This window comes from Candoia aspera, chromosome 16, assembly GCF_035149785.1.
Source record: "Candoia aspera isolate rCanAsp1 chromosome 16, rCanAsp1.hap2, whole genome shotgun sequence".
Classification (NCBI taxonomy): domain Eukaryota; kingdom Metazoa; phylum Chordata; class Lepidosauria; order Squamata; family Boidae; genus Candoia; species Candoia aspera.
The window spans coordinates 11315792-11340627 of record NC_086168.1 but is presented as its reverse complement, the minus strand read 5'-3'; the positions used below and the strand labels follow the sequence as shown (position 1 = coordinate 11340627).

At 47.6% G+C, this 24836-nt stretch overlaps 1 protein-coding gene across 1 annotated transcript in view; it reads right to left on the bottom strand.

The window, feature by feature from the left end:
* STRBP (spermatid perinuclear RNA binding protein) overlaps positions 1-17160 on the bottom strand; it is a 51675-nt gene extending 34515 nt beyond the window's left edge. The window contains exon 1 of the mRNA XM_063316386.1: positions 17111-17160. The gene's annotated coding sequence lies outside the window, so the exon portion shown is untranslated. The remainder of the gene's footprint in view (positions 1-17110) is intronic.
* Positions 17161-24836: the final 7676 nt, after the last annotated feature.

Here is a 24836-nt window from a genome sequence, read left to right as displayed (position 1 = left end):
GACCCTTCCCTTGGAAGTATTGGGGATCGGTTGGCAGGGCAAGACGGGCATCTTCTGGGCCCTGCCTGCTCTGGGCCTGGCATTTGATGCCAACTTGTTTCTGGAGCCCCCTGGCTTCTCGGTAACATCTGCATCCCTTCTTGAAAAGGCATAAAACTGCAGGGGCAGCAAATGACAACCTGGCCCCGCCATTTACCTGGAGAGTCATTAATCTTTAAACTAGGTAACTGAGCCGAGGAGGAGGCCACCGGGCTGTTTGGAAAGCAGGAGAACGGGAAGGCACCAAGACTTCTTCAGCAGGAGCAAGACCATCACATCAGGAGAGGAAACGGGTGAGATGAGATGGAGCGTTTCAGATTTGGAATAAACTTTAAAAAACAGTGGACTTTTTTTCTTCTTTTAATACACCAGGGGAAAAAAAACCTTCCAAAACAAAGATTTTAAACAACCGAATCAGCTTTGATGACTCTAAAACATGGGACAAGATTGCCAAGTCAGACCATTAACCCAAGAGGCATTTGGTTGCAGCTTTTCCAACAAACAAATTTCATTTCAAGACGCAAGCTTTTGCGAGCCCCTACTCACAAAATCAGAGTGGCGAAAGAAATGTACGTAAATCCTCCATTGGTCTAGCCACTGTTTAGTGGATGAAGTGAGCTGCTGCTCACGAAAGATTCTGCCTTTTAATAAAACATAAAACAGAGTCCCCTTTTTGGGAGAGATGGGCGGTGATAGAAATTTGAAATATAAATAAATATAAATAAATAAAACATGTTAGTTGGAGAAGGTGTTATCAGAATCCTTTTGATGTTTTGCTCCTATAGAATGACACTGCTCTCCTGCTGGAAAACCGGATCATACTGACACAGGAGTACCACCTGAATTAAAATCCTGGGCCAACCTTTGCCCAGACTGAAGAAGCTACTTGAAATGTCTCAACCAAAAGAAAGAAATCCAGTTGCCATGACTCAACCGACAGACAATTCCACCTGGATGACTGAGAACCTTCATCGACCTGGGCAGACAGGTAAGTTTGTGGTGGAACCTTTAAAGGCTTGGTACCAGCCTTAATGAACCAGGAAGGAACTCCACAATTGGGGCCCTTGAATTAAGACTATGTCCTTGCTCCAAGGTCTTGGATCAACAGCCCTCTGTCCTCTGGAGTGTTTCCACTGCAGAAAGTCTTGTTCTCCATCTTGTTTGCAAGACGTTGCATGGCCCCGTGGTACAAGCTGGCAATTAATCTAAGCGTGGGCCTATCTATGGTAAAACATGGGGCTCAGAAACCCAAATGTGCCTTATTTTTGGTTTGTTTACAGCAGCAACTCCTATCTGGGCTAGCAAAGCGTTCTGCCCAAATCAAAGGAGGAAGATGTTGGGTTTTGCCACGCTTGGTACACCACGCACTTGTACGAGCTGTCTGAAACAGCTTATTCCACAGATCGTACTTTGCAATGCCCCAGCGGCTATTGCTTGGATATTTGGATGATTGCAGCTGTACAAGTCAGAGGTGAAGAGAAGCTGGACAGTGGCTGACTGACCAACGTATGGGTCATCACCAGCGCTGGGATTCTTGCAAAACACGGTTTATGCTTGGAAGCAAAAATGCAGATTCAGGTTTGCCCCAAAGAGATGAGCCATGCCGTTCGCTGTTGGGTGGTGTTTCTTTGCTGTATAAATTGAAATGCACGTCGGTGGCTCATAAAGATTCTAATGAGGAGAGGAGATAAAATTGGGCTGCTGGTCTATAGGAAAGTAAGTGAATAAATGACTGCTTTCTACAGCTGGGAAGATTAGAGCACCATCTTCTGCAGCTGCTATCTCAGAACCCACTTAAATTGAGAGGACCACCACTACACACAGGGCAACCCTCTTGTGAAACACAAGCCTGTGATTTCATTTCCATCCCATAATCTGCGGGCACTCCCTCTCCAGCCAAAATGTGTGTCGAGACAGGCTGCACGCTGAGAGATGCTGATCCTGCATTACATGTTACTGATTCCCCTCCGCCCAGAAGCCAGTGTAGCGCTTTGTCATGGAAAAGTTCTCTGTTGGACTCCAAAACTGCGTCCGGCTTTCCAACCTTTTCCCATCTCTACCTCCCGGTGCGTGGGAGCAAAACAGGGCGAAAAGGGTGTGGCTTGTGACCAAAGGCAGGGTGACAGGAATACCCAGTGGGTAACCAAGGTGGCAGGATTAGCTAAAGAGGAGATTAATTTCTAAGATGATGGTGATGGTGGTACAAGTCTGTGCCAAATGACATCATGCCTCCTGTTAGGCACAATCTGGCGCCCCGTGGACCTTTCTGTGACCCCTTTCCAGAGGCAGAAGAAAACACATCTGTGAGCCCAAAACACAATAGGCTCTGCACCGCAGAGCTAAAAATAGTTACATGCTGCAAGATGCTTGCATATCCAGAAATAATTCCTGTGGGACCGTTGCTGATGAACCAAACTAGGTTTGCTGAGGGAGGGCTTTTTGGGAGGAGGGGGAGGGAAGGCATGGCCAGGTGGGTAGAGAAAGGAAGAACATTCATTTGCAGCTTTTCCTCAAATTTAACTGCCAGCCTTTGGGACCGGTCTGAAGAGGGCTGCTTGCAGCTTTTGAAATGCACAAAATGTCATTTGATTCAGAATGAAGGTTTTACCTCCCCAACTGCAGTAAAGAGAAGAGATAAAAGGGAGAGAGAATCTCTGTGGCTGCCTGCAGAAAATGGGAAGAATTAGGACATCTATTTGTGGAAATGGACACTAGATACATCTTCACATCTTCTACCCCAAGGTAGCTTACAGATTTTCTCAGCACATCCAAGGACCAGGGAGGTGCGTCTGTCAGAGCTGGATTTTCTTTCACTCTGGAAACTCAAGATAGACTTTGCACCAAAAGAGCTGGTCAAATTCTGGCCAGGGGCAACAAAGGGGCCCAAACTTTTCCTGGGGAAAATCTTAAGGATTTAAACCTCCACCCCAGAGTGTAGGAGGTCAAGTCAGAAGCCCTTCAAATTTCATGACAAGGGTAAGGAAAAACAAAATAACCCAGCTTTTTGGAAAAAGGCAGGGATGTACCTGGAACAGACTTGATAATGGCAAACCACAGATGTTCAGAGATCCTAGACCATTTTAGTCCTGCAATGTTGGAAGATCTTGAGATAGGCAATGTTTTAGACACTCATGCCCTGATGCTTCCTAATGGGAACATTAATCCACGTGGAATAACACCGATGCACTTGGGGTCCCTAAAAATCATGATGAAAATCGTGGCAATTCAGTTTTTTTTTCTTGCAGCAGGGACCTGACAGAGACCAACCATTAATTAGCCTCCAAATTACTTTCAGATAGATGGGCAACCTTCCTGGAAATGGCAGTTCTGTGGTAGGGTTATTTCAGCCTCCTGGTTCGGGGGGGGGAGTATTTTTTTTCTCTGCAGCAGTCCTGTCCGTGGAGGGGGTACCTTCAAGGTCAGAGAAGCTTCCCAGCTTTTTCTCACACCTATCTGCTGACGTGGGTAAAACCCAAAACACTTACTTTTTAAGAACCTGCAACGTGCAAGCAAGGAGTCGAGGTGTTTCATGGGTGAAATTGGGCATGGAGCGACCAAGAGCTTCCTAAACTTCTGGGAGACGTACAGAATGCCACGGATGTGTAGAGGAAGGACCCCGAATACAGGAATTGGTTGGATGTACAGCAAAATGGGGCAGTGTGGGGAACACCAGAGCCCCAGTGGGCCATGTCCTGCTCCAGCTAATTCTGTTTCTATGACTTACTTCCACGTTCGGTCTTCACTGAGCTACGTAAGCCCCCCCCCCCCAAATTAGAGTTTATTCCCTAAAGTTCTTCTCCACTGGGGGGGGGGGGATATTTTTGCAAGAATCAAAAGGCCCTCCCAAACCACTAACATTTCCACCTTCTGCATAAACAGTGCCATTTGGACCCGCCACCTACGGATTCTCTTTCTAGTGGGGGCATTGCAGAGTCGGTGCGCCAGCCAGGCACGTTAGCCTTCCCATAATCCCACGGGCCGTGCCGGCTGGGGATTAAGGGGACTGAAGGGCAACATGCATGGATGGCCTCAGGCCGGGGACAGCTAGGTTGGCCTCAAGCGAGAAGCAGGAATGGCCACGTTCAAAAGCCCTTCAGCGTGAAGTTCACTGTATAACATGGACCCGGTCCTCCTCCTTTACAAATCACAGAGACTCTAGTGTGTGTGTGTGTGTGTGCGTATTGTGTGTGTGTACACACACAAACATACAGTAAAAAAAATTGATATATATATATATATAAAATTTAAATTATATATATATTACATATTTGCATGCTGGTTAAACAGTCATCCTGGTCACGGTGAGTCTGTGATAGCAGAGCCGCTGTCGCTGCCTCGCTTCTATTTTAAGCAGACCGGGCTGCAGATTCACACTTCCAGAAACGAAATCATCCTAATAATAATAACAACAACTTAAAACCGGCATCCAACAGAGGCAGAGCCAATAGCTGGAATGAATTAGCGTCCCGGCCAAGCGCCGAGAAAGCCGCTTCCGTGGCCGAGCGAGGGGTGGGCGGGGAACACTTTGGAACGGATGCAGCACAAGCGGATCGAGGTCGTCCTGGGGATAAAAGGCGAATGCTGGATGGCGAACTGGGCCTGGCACCGATTCCTCCACCTGCTGGTAAGGGGAAGGAATGGCTCAGAAAACAGGTTTCCCAGAAATGGGGGCGGGGTTGGGGGGGAGATAAAGCAATGATCTATTTCACCGGCCAAACTCTCTACGACAGAAGCTACCCCGCAGCCTAGAAATACGCTAAGAGGGAATGCCTTGGATCTTCTCCTGTCCAATCTGGTGCCTCAACGTTACCTGTTCCCTCCTTCCCCACCTCCACCGTGGGTCGTTGGCAATTCATCAGCGGCGCTGCGTTAATGCAAGAGAGGAAGGATGCGAGAGAGACACAAAGAGGTAGAAAACAAGCCTTCTCTAAGCTAAGAATTGCATCCAGAGTATGGAGCCGCTTCCCAAGTCGGATAGGAAGTACAGGCAGTCCTCGTTTAGTGACCACAATTGGGACCAGCAACTCAGTTGTTACGTGAAACGGTCGCCAAGTGAAACCGCAACTGTGCTTAGGCTCTCACTTCAGCTTTCCTTTGCTTGACAGACCTGCAAAGGTCGCAAATGCAAGGATCGGTCGTAAAGTTATTTTTTATCACCGTTGTAACTGCAAATGGTCACTAAATGAGGCAGTCGCTAAACAAGGACTGTACCTGGGTTGATTTGACACCATTTTCACCTCTCCCCAAACCATCTTGTGGGTCCTTTGTTGGTGCAAATCTAGTCCCAGAGGTGGTTTATGACTTAGTGGGATACCCTGAAGCCAACCATGGTTAATTCGCTACAGACAATCTCTATCAGCCAGCACAGTGAGCGGATGGGAACGATGGGAACTAATTCAAAAATCCATTGGGCACTAAGGTTACACTCAGTCGCAAACCACACGGACTTTGAGAAGCAAAGGAGACACTTTCTCACAAGAGGGAGGGACCGACTGGATGAAATACGGAGGCCCGTCCGATGCCAACCCTTTCTCCTGAAATGCCCTGCCTCCCAAATTAAAACATTGCTTCATTTTCTCGATTAATTTCACAATCCCTTCCAGGGTCCCAGAGAAGCTGCAAGAAATAAAGAGGATGCTTCAGGGAGTCACTTAGCAACATTCGTGGTGCCCTGCGTTCCAAATGTGGTATCGGATAACAAATGGGACGCAAAATATAGTCCCTAAATATCCTCAAGATCTATTCTGAAGCCATTTGCTCCCCATCACAGTTCGGGAAAGGCCATCTGAGATTCATATCAGGGTCGCTCTGAAAAATAAATCCAAGCGGGCCTTCCATAATCCAACATCATTCCATTTATTTATCATTATTTTTCCGAAGCTATTTCAATTATGGGAGTAACATTATACAACGCCGCAAACGCACCAGTGATCCACACACCACTCCCCAGCCTCAGCTCAAGGGGGGCTGTGCAGATCTGTCGGATTACAAATCCCATCCTACACAACTAGCACAGGCATTGCTTGTACTGGCTGGGGATGATGGGCATAGTACTCAACCTCTCTGGCAGGCACCCTGCAGAGGCTGTTGAAACCAGATACAGAGGGCCTCCAATGGTCTGCTAACTCTTATTTGAAATAAGCAATCTGGGTCTCTGAAGCCACATCTAGACCGTATCACATTTTGCAAACAGCTCTTATTTCTAACTGGGTTTCTTGCAGCATGCAGCACGTTTTCCAGGCCCAACATTAGCACAGACATAATTCCAAGGTAATGGGGGGGAAAACCTACCTAAATAAAACAAAGCAAAACATTGAACACCAACGACAAATTATCATCGTTAAATGCCAAAACAGCATCCGTCAGACCAGTTAAATCTTACACCAAATAAGCCAGGAGAAAACACGCTTCTGCCTTTAAGAAATCCTTGTTTTTCCAGACTTTCTATGTTCAACTGCAACGGCGCATTTTAGAGGATCAGCGCCTTCCCAAAACATTTTCAAAAAATTATTTTTGGTCTATCTGTGAGAGGGAAGCCATTTCTCCTTCAGTTTCAGTTGTACTAATTTGTTTTTCTTCCCTGGAATCCAAGATACTGCTTCCCACCGGATGGAAGTCTTCAGAGATAGGACAGCCACAACCATCATCCCAAGGAGAGTCTACAGCTCTCTGAAGCCCCCATCCTTGTGTCCACAGAGTGATTTAAGGACGATTCGTCCAAGTTGGAGCTTCATACACGATCAACATGTACAAGGAAGGACAGGTTTCACAGCTAGAATGTGTCTGGTTTGGTTCAGTTTTAATTTCCTGTGTGTGATTCATAGCGTATTTTCAAGGACGAATAGGAAATCTGACAAAAGTTTAAGTGGTGGTGAAATTTGAACCCTGGAATGGATGCTTTAAAGACCGTCTTCTCAGTCTGGGAAACATCTTCGATGAAGGTTTGAAGATGCCTTGAATTGGCTGAAGTTTGCTTGCAAGCCCTGTCTCCACGCACCTCCTCCTTAAATTCCATCACCACCAAAATGACCTGGGGAAACACACAGCCTGCAAACTCAAAAAAATGATGGCTCGCCTCCCCATAACTCCATCCCCATTTTATCCCTAAAACTGGAAACGGATGCAGCCGAAGCAGAGACATGGGACCTTTTCCTCTGTTGCTGAATTCTAAGGAGCCTGTTGCATCTTTTTGCACCACCCAGACCCACAGGGCTGAATTCACCATTCCAAAGATGGTAAGCTGCACAGCACAATTATTTTCAGAAATTCTTCATAATAATTATCGGGGCGGTGGGGGGACAATACTTGCCTGCACCTTTACTGACGCAACACAACAGAAGCGAAGTTGGGTGACCCAACACCGGGGCTCTGACATCTGCAGGTGTGACCCAGAAAACGGGGGGTGGGGGGAGAAGGCTTTTAAGCAGCTGATGCTAGAGAGGCCAAAAATGCAGGGCAGGGTTTGCTCTCCCTGGAGGAGAGATGAACAGCCAAATTTCTGATGCACAGCAGAGAAGGGCTTAGCGGAGAGGGGAAACGGCATCGTCAGCAGAGCACCGCAGGGCACGGGTGCCCATAAGCTGCTCTTCGTTGCTATTAACGTAGGTGGCTTGGTGGAATTAAAATGTTCTGAAGCAGCTAGCAAAGAAGCACCTCTAGCTTTTAAAGCCTTGCTTCTGCCCCTACTGCCCAGCAGAATAATCCGGGTCACTGTCCTGCAGCCTGGCCTCGCCACCCAACATCGATAGCCCATCTCCCCGCGCCAAGCCTTTCATCACATCCAAAGCAGCTGTGGCAGCAGGAACAGGCCAGGATCGCTTCTTTCTAGCCACAAGTTCATGTTTAGAAGGACACAACCACAGCCACCCCGACGGTGGCATTAAAAAAACAACAACTAACCACCTCTGACTTTTAATTTCAAGATTGGCACCCAGGGCAGAGGTTTTCCACAAGACAGCCCAGATCTCCAAGTCGAATGGCTTCTCCCCAGCAGCAGACCAAGTGGCAAGGGAATAAAACTGGTCCTGCATCAGGAGAGGAGCAAAGCATCTCTCTTTTTCTTTCTAAGTTTCTGGGCCTCACAAAACAAAATTGCCTGGCTCCACCTGAACTGGCAGCTACCGTCAGGAGGCCAGAAAGGAATGCCCACGGTGACCGCCGTCCACCACCGATGCACGCCAGGGACCCCGAGAGACGGCCGACGGAGAAAGAGTCCTGGATGCCCCCACACCTGACACCCATCAGATCCAGTGCCAATAATTAACTGACCATGATCTGCCCATTTGGCAGCAAGGAACCGCCGAGAGCAGAACTCAGCATCCTCATTCGCGGCTGCCAATAACGAGCAAAGAAGGGAGCTGTAAATATGGCTGTTTGGCCAATCTGGCCTGATCGCAACACCCATAAATTCAGGGGCGCGTCTGGAAATGCCTATCGCCACGAAATTTATTGCAGCCGTGACAGTTTTGCGCATGCAAACACATGCAGCCCGTCTACAATCAGAGCATTTCAGGAATTCAAAGGCCCGGGTGTGCACTGTTAGCAACGCAGACAACAACCCTGTGGGGGAGACAGGAGGCTCCCCACAGGGTGGGAAGGGCGAAGCAGAGCTGCTTCGAAAGCCAGCAGCAATGGAAGGATTTCTTTACGTTTAATAAACAATCGGTATGTATCTTTTTCCAGTTGTTTAAAGGGGTTTACATCCAAATTGAAACATGTTTCAAAAACTCTAAAGAAAACAGAAGACAGGAAACAAAACTGTATCGAAGTGGGAACACTAACAACAAATACCATTATTTTAAGGGTAGATAAACATCTTAGGTTCAGTGGGCAGATTGGTTAAAAATTAAGATCCTAATTTTTAACCAACAATACAGAAAGGGTAGCCTTATTCTGCCCTTTCTCCAAATGGTATTGCTGGGAAAAAAAAAAGGAAGCTTTGTAAAAGACTGAGAACTTCTGGCTTTACCCTTTACCCCCAAATATACATCCCAGGAGCAACGACATCTGATACCGTGGAGCTGCAGAATTCCTATGAAAAAGAATGAAGTGTGGCAGAAACACTCTTTTGGACTTTTGGAAAAAGTCTCTGGCTGTGCTCGCCGTGCCCAGGAAAAAACGGCTCAATTTTTCCCTAAACGGCATTACGAAAACAAACTCGAGCTGGGGAAAAACAGATTTAGGCATTAAAGATGGCACAAGTTTTTCTCCCCACAGTTCCACCCCATTCTTGAGCACTCCACGATTGGATTCCCTCCTCCGTGCAAAAGGACCAGCTCTCCGGGAGACACTGAGTCTCTCGGATGACTTTAGAGCCTCATAAAACAGCGCAGAATTTGCATCTTGTCAATCACCAGCCCGGGGCTTTGGCCTCTTTATGACTAAGCAAGCCAAAACCACAGCATTCGAGAATTGCTCTAAATCATTTCCCCCCACATATTGAGAACTGTTAACAGTCAGCATCTGAGAGGGTGGGAAGGAAGGAATCTCTCAAGATGAATGCGGCAGCTGGGCGTTCTGGAGGAAAGGGTTTCCAGACAAGGATGCTGGAAGGAACAAAAAAGGCACCCCCCCACACCCCCACAATTCTCGGATACACTAGGAAGCTGTAAATCGACCATGTCCACAGATGAGCCACCACGGGGTTCTCGCTCACGCACCAGAAGGGAGCTGCATCTTGGCAAATCTGGCTCAGAAACTCTGCCCAGATGAGGATGGATATTCCTGGCTGACCACGAGGTTAAGTACATCAAGACCAAGAAGCACGTGTTTCCTAGAAGCTTTGGGAAAAGACTTGGCGATGGAGATGCGATGGAAAGAAAGATCTCAACGGGGCCTGTCTTGTTGATAGGGAAGATCCGTGTCTGCCTGGGATTCTGGTTAATAAGAAATCCAAAATCCACCCTTGGTTGAACTCCATTTAAAACTCTTTTAAAAGGTGTTCATTTTCACTTTGTCAGGACATAGGATATCAAGCTACTAGGGCAAAATAGCATCTGTGTGTCTTTTTCCCTGGACACAGCTGAGGCAAAGCGAGGGCAATGACCGCTCTCTCCAGAGCAGAAAACATTGACTGGGGGGGCGCGTTCCAAGGCCCCTCTCCAGCAAGAGAAACTTGGATGGCAGCAACTCGTCCCCATCATGGGAAGGACGTGAAGAGGAACAGCAGGGAAGGAGTTCCAAGAACGGCTGTGTGAACCTCAAAGAAACTGAGCCAAGGGGGAGAGCGAAACGCTGATGCCGGAAAAAGGCGGAGGGACGGTTTAGGAAAGGAAATGCAAAGGAGAGGCCATGTGAGAGAAAATTAAAATAAAATAAGATCCATCAGGAAAGGAAAGATGCAAAATTAACTGAGGCTTTGTGGTAGCATAATTGAGAAGTTTTACAGTTTTCCTAACGCTTCCCTTTAATCAATACCATTAACTGTCTCTGCCGGGCTCCGAGTGGAAGACACGTATGCACAGAGGAGCAACTGCACATTAGAAGTAGGGCTGGGGAGTATTTCGGATGTCCAGATACTAAGGCGAGCAGAGCATTGCAGCCATAGTGACACATGGACGCATGTAATATGCTCAAACAGCCAAGGTACTACATTATAAACCCAGAAACTCCTTGGTGAACGGTTAAAACCCTTCCCCATGTGTTCGTTAGGCTCCCCCATCACCTGAAGCACTGTTTAATTGGGGCTTGCTGAACAGACCATAAAGCCTTCACTTGCACATGTCAAGCCATAAACTATGGCGGATTGGACAATGCGTAAGGGCTGCATTCAACCATCACACCAAGCTGAAAGCCGACACTATGGCTTAGCAACACACCCACCCACTAACCCACCCAATATTCTTACGCCCCATCAACCCCAGCTAGGTTCAAGCATCACCTTACACCAAAGTTTGTGTAAAACAGAACTCCTGAGCAAGCCACAAAGGGCTTGATCCATGCATTTTACTAAGCCACCCCCCACCGCTTGGCTCTCACAAGGCCTTCAGATAAACCCAAACAAACCACTGTAAGGGTTAGTGTGAAACGCAATAACCCAGTTACTTCTGCTTCTCAGGAGAAGCAAACTTTGTGGCCCTAAAATCCCAGCCATTCGTGGGACAGGAAGTTTCAACTTCAAGGAGGACAGGGACCCCCAACATTTGCCAGATGACTGCAAAGGGGCTGCAAGAGCAGAAAGGACCACAAATCCTGGACAATGCTGGTTTCCAGTCTTCGTGGCCAACGGAGCATCTACTTTCTGATCTTCTCTGCACAAACATGGAAGCAGAAGCGACTTCAAAACCCAGACAGGCCGGAGAGGGGTGGGGGTGTGAGGAATGTCTCCGGAGAACGACAATCTACCTCCTCACAAGTCTGAGAAAGATTAGCTAAGGAACTTCCTTGCTGGCCCTTCTCAGCATCCTTCCTGACTCCTTTCTCAACCACCTCCAGAAACCAAACCTTCCCAGCAGAGTTGGTTCTGCAGCAGTACGGGGGAAAAAAAACGTGTGGGTGCTTTTTAAAGCATTATTGCTATAAAAAGGATTACATTTTTCAAATCTGGCACACGGCGTCACACACACTTGCCAAAAGGGGCCGAGGGGGGGAAAAAACTCTAAGCATCCACCTGGCTAAGCCTCTGATGGTTTCCCCTGGAGCTGAGAAAAGGTCTCCAAGTCCTTTCGCAACTGCAGGGGATGCTGGAAAGTTTCAGGTGAAGGACAAGCAGCTTCTCGATTACTTGAGACCCTTTTTTACCAACAGCTCAAGAGGAAGAGGCACAATCTCCAAAATTCTCCCAAGGGAAGGCCGGACCATTCCATGCGGATATTTTAAGCCAGTGTAGACCCACATCTACCTCCTCGCTTATCAAGATGTCAAGTATTTGATGGTCTCCTACGGTCCTTATTTGGACACCGATAGGACAGCTCACTCATCAGCCAAGATGCCAAGACACATGGGCCCAATAGCCCATGAGCCAATTTTATGGTTCTTGCAGGGAAAGAAAGAGATGGAAACAGCAGCAGCGCCAGGGCATCAAATCTGCATCACTTCTACCACCTTTTCTCAAACGTGAAGGAAGGAGTTGTGTGAAACCCAGATGCCTGCTACCCTCCTGGTAACTCATGGCTGGGTTGATACATTGCAGCCAGCCATGGTTTGCTTTAACCATGGTTTATGGAACAAGCCGCTCTAGCTGAATTCACATGACTTCCTACACTGTAAACACTGATCTACCAACAAATCCTAATGGTATAAGGCAAAAGCAAGCAAACCACGTTATACTTTATGGCAGGGTTTGAACCCAGCCAGTGTGGGTTTCAAAAACGGAAGGTGGCAAGGAATAGAAGAGCGGAGCGTTTTTAATTAATTCTGCAAATGCAAAATTGAATTAGATACAGGAACTTTTTGAACCTTTTCCCCAATGCATCACTTTAGGATGAAAGCAGGCTAAGGCTAAAGTTGGGAGACAGGGGCATCCACATTCAGGAGTGTGTTTGTGTGTCAAAAAAGTCAAGATGGCACCATCTCTTTTTCCAGGCATCACACATGCAATGCCCATAAAAAAAGGATGGAACTTTGTGTAGTTCCCACCTTGACTTTTTTGACCAAACCTAGTTGAAAAGCCTTAACTAGTGTTTTTCAAACTTGGCAACAATGCTGGCTGGGGAATTCTGGGAGTTGAAGTCCACGCATCTTAAAGTTGCCTAGTTTGGAAAACCCTGCCTTAAACCAATAAACAGATCATGCTACCCGCCTTGGGTAAACTTCACATTTGAGTGTGAACAATTTTAAGCCCCTCCATATATAATTAAACATGGGCAAGGGACACCACCAAGCAGGGTGGTAGGGAAGAACTGAAATTTCCTGTGGCCCATCTTTGAAAAGTATGACACAGGTGCCATTCAAGAGAAGGACCTAATTTTTCACCATCTGCCTTTCCTGCCTTATATATCCCAGCAGAAGGAGCAGATGGGTGCTTTCCTGTACCAAGCCTGTTAATTCAGCAGACGCCAAGATACCCTCCTTGACATTAAAAAAAAAAGTTAATTATTGACAGCATGCACAATACAATTAATGCATTCATCAATCCCATTAATTAATAATTGATTCTTTCTTCCTGTTCCCAGGGACAGAAAAAAGGAATGAAGAACTCTGTGTATCCCCTTAAGCCTGCCAGCGATTCTACAGCAAAAAAGGAATGCTTTTGTTCAACGATACCAGACACTTGGCTTCATCATACAAAGATTAGCAGCTCCATACAGGGAAAACCAGTTAGAACTAAGAGTTATAAAACACTTTCCTCTTCTCATGCTGACCCGTGGGAAGAAACCAGCCACAACAAGGTTCACCATTACAGCACATGGAAAAATGGAGTATTTTGTGTGCTTTCCAGAAGACCTCTGTACTCTTTTGCTTTGGGAGTTGAATGCATAATTCCTAAAAGAAGGAAGGTTGTTCCATCTGCATTCTAGAGTTTCACCCCTCCTGTATTGTGCATTTGCACAACTGTCCTCACAAGACCAAATCCCCCAGCCTGTCTTTTCCAGCCCTCTTAAGGGGACCTACCTCTCACTTCCAGGGGCCCAGGTGGTGCCAAGCGCCATCTGCACACCGAAGCAACTTTCACTGAGATCCAAAACGCACAGACTCATCCTTTGGCACTTGGCAACTGCTTTCTGCCTTTGCAGAAGGAAACCCTCTGGTGGGGAGGGGATTCAGAATAGCTGTTTTTGCTCCGTTTGTTCCATCAGTCCCAATCCTACCTTCCCAACAGTCTGTACGAAAGCAGCAGGGATGTGCCGTAACTGCATCTGCCCAAACCCATCCAATGACCTTGGCCGACAGCCCACCCACCCCCTTAACTGAACCCCTCCCCCACCGCTCCTGAGATGATACACCACCCTGAATATCATGGGGAAGGAATCTAGGTACTATAAGGTAAGCTAAATCTCGGGGCGAAAAAGTTAGTTTGAAAATGAACGGAAGTACAATCCTGTGCATGCAGAAGGAACAGCTACATCTTCTAGGTGAGTAGGTTTCTTTATAATTCTAAGGTTAGGTTTGCAGAGTTTTCTTGGCAGAAAGAGGAAAAGGGGTTGGCACCCTGAGATTTTACTGTGGTCACCCATCTAGGTACTAAACAGAACTGATTCTCTTCCTATTCCCTCTATGAGAAAGGAGTCCAATCCACAGAATGACTACCAAGTCAAATGCTACGTATGATCCAGCCTTCCTATTAGGGTTCCCATTCCTTGTTTTTTTCAGCTGGGCCTGCTTATTATTTACATTCAAGGATTTAATGCTGAGTAAACTAGATCCCTGCAATCTGGATCAGAACCCCTGATCATGTGCAAAGCACACTTCCCATCACCCTGCCCAAACATCTGACACTGCGTCGTAATATTCCAGCTCAGAGAAAGCCATTTTCAAAACCCATTTAAGGAACATTTTTTTTAAAAAAAACACCCAGTACTTAAGGTACAGATAGATAGTTTACATAAAGAAGAATCTGTTTAAGAATGATGGGAGAGAAGTGTTTGTACAGATACCCAGTAAAAACAAACAAACAAACAGTCTTTCCTGCAGCAGCCAGTAAAGCTATCCAGGTTAAATTAAGAGACAACTTTAATGCAATTTGCATATTGTTGACATCTGACACCAGGAAGAAAATGAATTATATCCAGCAGACAGTTGTATGTGCCTGACTTAGATAAGTGGGAAAATGTTCGCCAATTTCATCGGGCTGCCCAGCTAGAGAGATAAATATTAACAGTATTAAATCTACCAGGACTTAGCTAGAAGTCACCTGCCAGCTGTTCTGCCTCAGCAAACTTGGTTTGACTATAACCTGATTGGGGCTAATCCGCCTCTGTAAAACTGCAGTCCAGGAGATGGATCGCACACTTTTACATTCCACAGGCATTGCTCCGCTGGGTTCCTCCTCATTGTCCACTTCCAAGTCCTTGGGTAAATGTTTAACACTAAAAGGAGAACTGCAAAGCCAGAGATAGAATATGGTGTATTTGGGGGGTGGGGTGTAAACAGAAGCCAAAGCCAAGCCTGAATTGTTGCAATCAACTATGCAGAGAACACTTGCCTGTTCAGGCAATCGGAGTGTCCAGAAGCAACCCCCACCGCAAATGCTTCATTTTTAAAAAAATCAGGTCAGGGCAAGAAACAATACCATTGTGCCACACTGGTTGCAGGGAGGCTGAATGTCGACAGCCTTGCCATGGGGGAGAAAATGTGCCCCCTCTCTTTGCAAGACGCCCTGCAAAGATTATTCTCCCCGAAGACAAGCCGGCCTGCCCTGAAGATCTACTAAGAGATTGGCCAGTCTGAAGACAGCGTGGCTTCTCCAAGCCCACTGCAGCTCGATCCCTTGTCCCCCCCCAAATTACCCCCAGAACTTGCATATTTGCACAATGCTCTCCTGCCATCCCCACCACCAGCGAATTGAAACCCTGATAGTGAGATATTACCATCCCCGCCACAAAGCAAAACAAAATCCCCAACCATGTTATTCGGGACGTGACATGCTGGATGCAAATGTATGCGTCATACCAGGCTCTCTCTGGTATGAGATGGGGCTTAAACCTGATTAAAGGAATAATTGACAGATTCTTTTGACAGTGAAGTGAGAGCAGCTATCTCCCCCCCCCCACTTTAATGCAGACATGAAAAACACACCAGACGCTCCTGAAAGATTGGCAGCCTGAAGAAGGACCCTATTGTATGCCAAAGCTTGCACCTGATGTCGCGGAACCGAATTGCGTGCAAGTTTCCAGTTCCATACCCACAGCTGCATTTAAAGCACCCCACAAAGAATCGAGAGGCTGCACTGGGAGGAACATCCCCCAAGGGATCTCCAGCTGGGCAGGAATTCACACTCCTTAAGATTCTGGTCCTAGATCCAACTCGCTAACATATGTAATAATCCGCCACTCCAGGGCTTATCATCACAGGAATAACCGGTTCTCTCCACAGCAGAGGCCTGAATTTCTCAAGGACAACCCAGTACAATCTGCACCCCCCCCCATCCTCTGGCAGCCCCTAACCCAACTTCCAGTCTGCTTTCCCACAGACTCGCTGGTTCTGGATACCTGGAGGTCGCCACCTGCTCCCTCTAATCGCCCAAGGGGAGCACAAGCACCCCTTTAGGATAACCACATCTTTGCATCCCCCAGATTTCTGCCGTCATGGGGAACTGCCCCAGGCCAACACCCCGAAGGAGCCTGCTTCCCTCTTCGGGGGTCCTCCTAGGCCCCCTCGCCTACCCCTAACCGCCCCTCCCCAGTGCTCCCTCCCGCGGGATGTTTTCCCCTCCTGCCACCCCAAGGGACCCAAGCACCATGCCTACTCGTCTTCCACCCTCGCGTCCGCTTCCAAAAGAGAGCTACCTCTCCTCTCTGCCCCCAAATCACGCAGCTGCCCCTTTGCACCCCGAAGCACTCTCTCGCCCGCCCCCCAGCTCCGTCCACGGCTGCGACCTCCTGCTTGCACCGCCTTCCCATCGCCTCCTTCCCCCTTTTAAAGCGCCGGTCGAAGCGAGCAGGCACATTTACTCGGAAGGAAGCCGCACTCTGCCGAACGAACGGGATCCTACTCTCTAAAGTCTCCTTCCCCGACCCGGCGCCCTCCAGATGCGCCGGGATGCCACTTCCCACTCAACCCAGCTGGAGAGGCCTGGCCCGGGGGGGCGGTGGCGGCGATGGCTGGGGATTGTGGGAATTGAACTCTAAGGTTCCCGGAGGGCGCCGGGTTGGGGAGCTGCCCCCGTGTGCCCGTGCGCGAGGATCGCCGCCTGGGAGCCCGCGCTGGAATCCACAGCTGGCCTCGCGCGCCGCCCTCCTCCTCCTCCTCCGCCCTTCGCTGCATCTCCCGGTCCTCCTCCTCTTCCTCCCCCGCCGGGCTCGAGGGATCGAGCCCCTTCCCTCCCCGCTTCGCACTGCACCACCCCCCTTCCATCTTGCACGCCTCCCTCCACAGCGCGTGGCCCTCCCCGCCCCCGACCTCCCGCGGCCCCTCCCCCGGCTCGCGCCTGCCCGCCCTGCCCGCCTCCCCCCCCCCGGGAAAAGGTCCTCACCCGCCTCCGCGCAGCCCCCGGCCCCGTCCCGGCTCGGTCCGACTCTTGCAAGCGCCGCAGCAGGCAGCTTCGGGGGCTCCGGCACCACGTGACGGCGCCCGGCGGCCCCATAGGCTGGGCCCGGACCAGGGCTGCCGGGCAACGGTGAGCCCGCCCCCTTTCGCCTTCCCTGCACCTGAGAAGCGAAGCTGCCTTACGCCATCGGCGCAGCTCCGCGCGTCAGGGGCGTAGCGCCGCCGCCGTTCCCCTTTGCCCGGGGACGCACTCGGCGTAAGTTGGCCCATCGCTCGCTCGGCTACCTGTGCCGCCGGGCCCGCCTCACGCAACCTGCATAACGCGTTTCCTCCGCCGCTCAGTTACCTTCGCCGAGAAGCGCCTCCCCCTCCGGCGCTACGGAGATTGCGTTATTCCGTCCCACTCAAATGCAGGGGAAGGGACGGGGCGAAGCGACCGGGGGTCCTTCCCCCTCCTCCGCAAAATACGTAAACCTCGCTTCAGAATCGGAAGAAGGCGGCGGCGCGGCCGCACCTGAGGGGAGCACTTACGCTGTGGGCGTAGAAGGAGCGCCCGGCTTCCTCTGCGCAAAATGCGTAAGGAGGGGAAGCAGGGTGGCTTTTTACCCAGAGCGCCCTTAAAAAGGACGGTGCAATGGAAAAGGGGGCGAAATGTGCAGAGGGCGGGTGGAGAACAGAGGAGAAAGCCAGGGTGGGGGGCTGTTTAAAAAAGAGAACGGCGAAAACAGAGAAGGGGATACCAAAGTCCAGGAAACGGGCCAGCAGGTGAGGTGTCCATAAATGGGACCTGCTGGAGTTAAAATAAATAAATATATGAATTTAAAAAAGCTGACTGTACGGTAAAACAGTGGTGATGGTTAAGGCCAAAAGAGAGGGGGGAAAGGAAAGGAGAAGGGTAAATTAATGGGGTTTGGAAAGGGGCATTTTTCAGCAAGGAAGGGGCTGTGGGAGGCAGGGAGGCTCCGCAGGTGTGCCAGACAAGCCTCCAGCTGCCCTCCCAGGGCTCCATGGGCTGCATCCCTCCTCCTTCCCCACAAAGGGGGGAAGCAAGCCTCCAAGAGCCCTCCCGAGGGGCCGGGGGTCCCTCGTCCACGCCCCAACACCCCTCCTGCCATTGCAGGGGAACCGGCTCCCTGTCCACCCCCGAGCTCCAGGAGGCAATGCCTGGCTGGGCTTTGGGCAAGGGGCAAGCAAGGCCCTGCCTTCGGGAGATGGGGCCAGGAGAAAGCTGCTGCGCCCCCATTTTCCAGCCCTCTGCAAGGACCCCCCCCCTTCCCACAAAGCCAGCAACTCAAGAGCCAAAGGAGGGGCGCAGGCACGCCAGAACCAGCAACAGTAGCATTGATGGCAGGACATCCTGCCTTTGCGGGGGGGGGGGTCGACCCCAAACCACAGCCATCTCAGCCATTCGAGCCTCTTTAACCTCCCACCCCCAAAAAGGGAATCCTTTCTGCTGACTGGACTTTGCTCCGCCGGTCCATTTCCCCCACCGTGCTGGAGTCCAGCTCCCATCATTCCCAGCCCGCGTGGGTGTTGCTGGGCCTCCCCTACCACCTTCAGAGGACTCCAAGGGGGAAGCACTGCTCCAGGACATGGCAGCTGGGATCGGGGTTTCTTGCATTGCCAAGCGTGAGCAAACTGTAATCTGTAAACTACCAAATTGTGAAAATTGGGTCAGGCTAATGGTCTGCTTTTGCACAAACTCAGCCCTACGTAGAGATACAACATCACCCACCCACCCAAATTACTAATTCACCTACAGATTTTTACTTACATAGGCAGGGCATGTTAGGTCTGTGGCTCAAGGGATGCAGCAATTCATGGCCCCGAATCTCCATCTTGTGGCCTCTGCCGCCATTTTGCAGCCCCCATCGCCGTTGGCAGGCCTCGACGAGAGGAGAACCACAGAGGCTGGTCTTGCAAGGGCTGAAGCCCGAAACCCTGAAAAAAGTACCAGCAGCAGATCTTTGCAAGAATTACTTCTGTTCCTTTCTGGTTATTCCTGTTTATTTCGCGAAAGAATTGTTGCCCCCAAAACACCACAGTGCCTGTAAACAAGCTGAGAGAGGCAGCAGTGGAAAATTTCAAGTGATGCAGGAAGGCAGAATGAAGGTGTTAGGGCATGCCAAGGTAAAAACATATCTGCAATATAAAGTGTGATACGTTGACAATGATGGCCTGATGGAGGATTGTAGTGGTTTATTTTCCTCAAAGCTGGAATTTTCCATGAGATGAAATTGACCAAGGGAGGACAACCCTGAGTTTCTTTCTTTCTTTGTTTTTATACCACCTGTCCTGCTGTGTACCTCTATTATTATTATTATTAGTTATATGAAGATATAAGCGTAGAAGATAAATATAGATACATTTATATTTATCAAGACCAAGCAAAGGACCAAGAATATTGGGGAAAAGGGAGAACCCTAAATTTGGGTTAGGGTAACCCCCAACAAGAGATTGGTAGGCCTTGAAAGACCTCTTTTAGAAAAAAGGAAGAAGCTACATCAAAGGCAGATGCAAAGGCTGCAACCATACCAGCTAAAAACATGGCAGCTGTTGAAGCCTACACTTTACCAACTATTGGTTGCCCCAAACATGTGGCTTTCCTAGCATTCCTCCTCCCATGGTTACGGTGCGTGACTCATGTACATGTGCCAAACACAGCTGATACTGTGCCATTCTTCCTGGTAATATGCCTAGATGTCACCACTGTGCCCTGAGGCAGCACCCCTGGGCTTCCTCACACTGAAAAGAAGCTCCAGAGATGTCTCCAAGGTTCAGCTCTAGCAGGACCACCACAGGGGTCTTCTTTCCCTGCCCGCCTTGCACTGCATGCTGAAACAGTGAAGACAAAGGTTGGGGACTTGGGTCCATTTGCGCTCTACAGCCACGGAGACGAGCTTTCCCTCCATTCCAGGATCAGCCCAACCCACAACTCTGAACGCTAAGAAGCTGCAGGGATCCCTTCATCAACGAGTCATTATTTCTTCTGAAAGGAGATTGCTGCTAATTTGTGGCATTCTGAAATATTTGGCTTGAGTTTAGTGTTCTCATACCTGGATATACAGTTTCTCGTGTGTACGGTAGGAGACAGTTCCTTTCCGGGTTTTGAGAAGAACCCCTAGAAAACTTGAGAAGACCCAGCTACTCAGTAGGCTATTAGACAGAGTTTCCCGTAAAGAATATTTCCTTTGCCAGAACTTTTAAGAGTACGCCCCAGTATTTTTGGATCCAGCAAACATCTCCTGCACCGGCTTCCAATATCATAACAACGTTCAGTGTCAAGAATTTCTCGGTATACCTTTCATCCAAGCCCACATACCCCCAGTCGACCTGAGATGGCTCCCTGTTGTGATCAGGTACTTCTGAGTTTAAAACAAAGCTGAAGGTACAGACTTTATACCTCCTGCATTAGGCATGTAAGAAAGTGTCATTTTATATGGAAAATAATGCCTTTTTGAGGTGGCTTTCCCCCGTGATGATTCTTCCTGGAACATCTGAACATGCAGGAGATGAAGACTTATCACTTGGAACCAATGGCATTATAAATATTATGACTATACTCCTTCTGCCAAGCCACAGTATATGCTGACTTCATATAATTCAAGAAGTTGAGATCACAGAAAATCAATGGGACATCTAAGGGTATTTCTGAAGTATTGTAAGTTCACTGCTTTATTGCGCAAAAGTACAGACTGGCCATGGCCAAGCCTTCAAACAACTTTTCATAAGCTACATCTCTGCTCCCTAGTACTCACATCAAATATAAATTTATATGGAAAAGAACAGAAAAAGGTAAAAAGGAATATAAAAATTGACTGTTAAACTTTGCAATAGAAAGAAGGCCGACAGGAACACATTCATCCTTCAACAAGACTGAAAAGAAGTTTGAAGTAGTAATTTGGTGGTAGAAAAAATAAAGAATTAAATTCTGTTTCTGAAGACTGCAATTCTAAATACCACCGGGCAGAATTGTTCGTTGGGTTTTAAAACGTAAGACACATCAGTGGTTAAAGATCTGTATATCCAAAAACACAATTAGGGGAGATCAAGGGGAAGAAAGACAAATGGCCAATTTTCAAAAAGTCATTGCATAAAAAAAAAAAAAAAAAAGATGGATAATGAGAACTTGAAACTATGTACCCAATTTTCCTAAGAAAAAAAGCTTGGAAAACATGGAGAAAGCAGGCACTGAAAGTTAGTGGCAATACAATGACATATCAATAATTTAATAAAAGCCACAGGGGACGTTGTAGAAGACAGACATTTTACCAACTACCACTAAGGTTTTCTTGCAAGGAGGAATCAAGGATGTGATTAGATGGATGAGTGAAGCAGCTAATGAAACCGATCAAATAACTCATCAAAACTTTCTCCCAGGGAATCCTCTGTAGCCTGACTTGGATTTTTGTGGCTCGGCGATTAGAGAACAGCTGTCCTTTGTTCCCACCTGCAGAAGACAGACCTCATGCACGCATGTTGCACAGGGTAAAGATGGCCTGTTTGGGGACCTGTTTTGCAAGTGATCCATCCACAACAACCCATCCAGAATATTCATTCTTCTCTAGAGTCAAAATGTCGTTCTATACTTTTGAAGCACCAAGTGGTTGTGAAGCATGGGTTTCTGCCTGAAGAAATCTCATCCACATACGTACGCTGCATGAGGGAAGATTTCACGCGTACTCTACGGTACTAAGGAGACCATGCAGACCAAAACTGGCCTTGTATACATTAATATTTGGACAGCTGTGAGAACGTCTAGAGGGGAAGAAAAACTCAACTTTTGGACAGACAGAAATGGGATGCGTTTGCTGTCGGTCCCTTTGATTTGGATCCTGGTGAGTCAGATGTCTAAAACAGCGTTCCACATTCAGTTGCACTTGGAAGTAAGTCTCTAAGAACACCGTGGGGCTTTCCAAGGAAATATGCCTCATTTTTAAATGTTGCATGGTTATTCTTCGTTTCTGTGGTATGCCGCCCAGTCACTTAGAGTTGGGTGGCCCTATAAATAAATAAGATGGAAAAGCAGTTTTTTTGCATTGCAGGTTTCAGTTTAATTAAGCATATACATTCCCTTCGTAACTACTGTCCCTCAGTGGATATATCCATTAGCTAATAAGTAAAAGAGGTCTAATATCTGATTAGGGGCTCTGAAGATGCTAGAACAAAACGTGTGTCCTCAAACTTTGGTAACGAATAGGAAAAAGTGGGTGTTTTGTTTGTTTTGGATGCTTTCAGGATTACAAGAGGAAGGATGAGGGGGTTGGGTGGGGTCTTGGTACTCATTTTCTATTTGGGAGTCAGTGGCCCAAATAAAATTGGCAGAAGATTAACTGAAGAGACCCCATGGTTGAATGATGTATTAGATATTCTGGCTATCACAAAGATAAAATGGCCATTAGCTATATTAGAGGTGGGGGGAAAAACCCATCTAACTGAACAAAGATGGAGTGGAAGTTCTCAAGCCCAAAAGGTATTTAGTTTTAGGCAAACAATCCAAGGGATGAATTTTGGGTATGCATGACTAGAGTTTGGCTAAGCTTTATGTAACGAAACACTTTGAAATCAATACTTTGCTCTTCTGAGATTTTGAAGGTTGCCTTCAGGTCGTACCCGTGATTCACTTCTAGAGTTAATAGGATTTGTGTCACCTGTTTCTGGATGCCGAGTTAGCCTTTAAATGCCACAAGGGACTCCGTTTCCAGGAGGTGCATAGCTTGTTCAGCCGATGACCAATCTTGCCGAAATCAATAACACTTTACAGGTGATTTGATATATATGGAACTGGCCCACACACGTACAGGCAATAGCTCCTGTGGCTTAAAACAAGAGAAAGGGTGTAGATTCATACAACCATGTCAATATTGAGCTTCGCATAATGCTGGTGCTCTTTCTAAAAGAAAAACCCTTTCAACGCAAGTCTGCCAGTGCTACATCATTCAGGAAAGTGTGTTCTACTTATTTAAAAAGGCACAGCCTTTTCTGTAAAGAATGCTTATGGTTATCCGTCCCACTTCAGTTCTGAGGACTGAAATGTTTTCAGTTGCTCTGATTACTTATTTAGGGCCTATTGATGTATTTTTTTTTCAACTTCTGCCAGGACGAGAGTCCTGGCAATGTGTCATGCAGATGGCACTGGTATTGCCTGCAAATAGTGGTGAGTAGGCAGATGATGGCATCTTCGCCATAATAACCAAGCAGGACTTATTTTAGCCTGTGCTCCTGGTTAAATATTTATGAGTGGATTTTAAATACTAAAAAGCTGGTTCCCAGACTGAGAAATAATACTGATCATCAAATGCAAGGATATCATGTGATTGCTTTTCTTCAAATCAAGAATTCAGTTTTCACAGAGATTGCAGGGCTTCAAGTTGGGGGCGAAGGATAATGCATTTGAACAGCTTCTCCCTGTCCTGAACCTTTCTTGCCATAAAGAAAAAACAGCCCCACCTGGTCAAAATCAATTTTTTTCTTTGACAAATTTTTTCTTTCTTATAAATCCAAAGCATCCCCAGATGGTAGCTATACAGCCTCCGCTTCAAGAAACTTGCAGGAAAGAGGCTACCCACCCATCTACATGTGTTGGAAGGAGATAGCGTTCTGCAGACTTTGGGCAGAGAGATAAGACAAGAATAAGGCTGACGCGTAAATCAACAACTTGGTGACATGAGGATTGATAGGAAGAGCCTTTAAAATAACTGCCCCGTTGCCTTCTCAGTACAGTCAAAGGGATTTCAACAGCCAAGGGAAGCAATCAGCCTGGCTAAGTCAGGATTCAGAAGCACGTGTGAATGGATAGGGCTGCATCAGTGTTTCTCAACCTGGGCAACTTTAAGATGGGGGGACTCCAACTTCGTGCTGACTAGGGAATTCTGGTAGTTGAAGTCCATACATCTTACAGTTGTGTGGACTTCTGATGCACCTCCAGCAGAGAAGCATTGCATGGAAAGACATATACCAACTGTAAAACAGCACGTAAGATCTAATAAGTAGAGGCAAACATCAAACTTTGAAAAAAAATCAACAGCAAGCCGCAGAAGTAATAAAACACTGGATAAAGCTAAGTGAAATAAACTGTTGCCTGTAAGGTTTCAGCAGATAAAAATCAAACTCTTTGTTCAGTAAGAGTTTAAACAGATAAAAATGCCTTGTTATGGTACCTGTTAAAGGACATTTCCTCAGCTGAGATGTGAAGCAGCAAACTTGGATCTATGGGGCTTTGCCAGGGATTGACCACCATCTTGTGAACTGGGTCTGAGGAAATATCAGGAAGACTTATCCTATTATCTGATCCTGGGATGTTCTGTGTCCATTTCTCCACAGATGCCAGACTGGAGTTTGAAACCTCATCCCAGGGTTTCTCAGATATTTGTGCTGAGAATACTTGGTATTAATTCCCATGCTAATTGTACAGTCTTGCAGTCTTGTCATTTCTGCAACGTTCCATTAAGAAACAACTGTGCAAATCTTCATATTGTCTGTGGGATAAACAAAGAGGCATCTGATGTTTTGTTGCAGTCTTTGCAACGTGGGGTTAAGAATGCTACCAAATAAATCTTGATTTGTGGTTTGCTAAGTGAGTGCTTTGAGGACAAAATATGTCTATCAGCAACATCAGAAGGCTGACTGATATCTGGTTTAACCGTGGCCCCTTGGCCTGCTCACCATAAGGTGGAAACGATCAATGGAAGCAAGTCAAATGATATAGATTT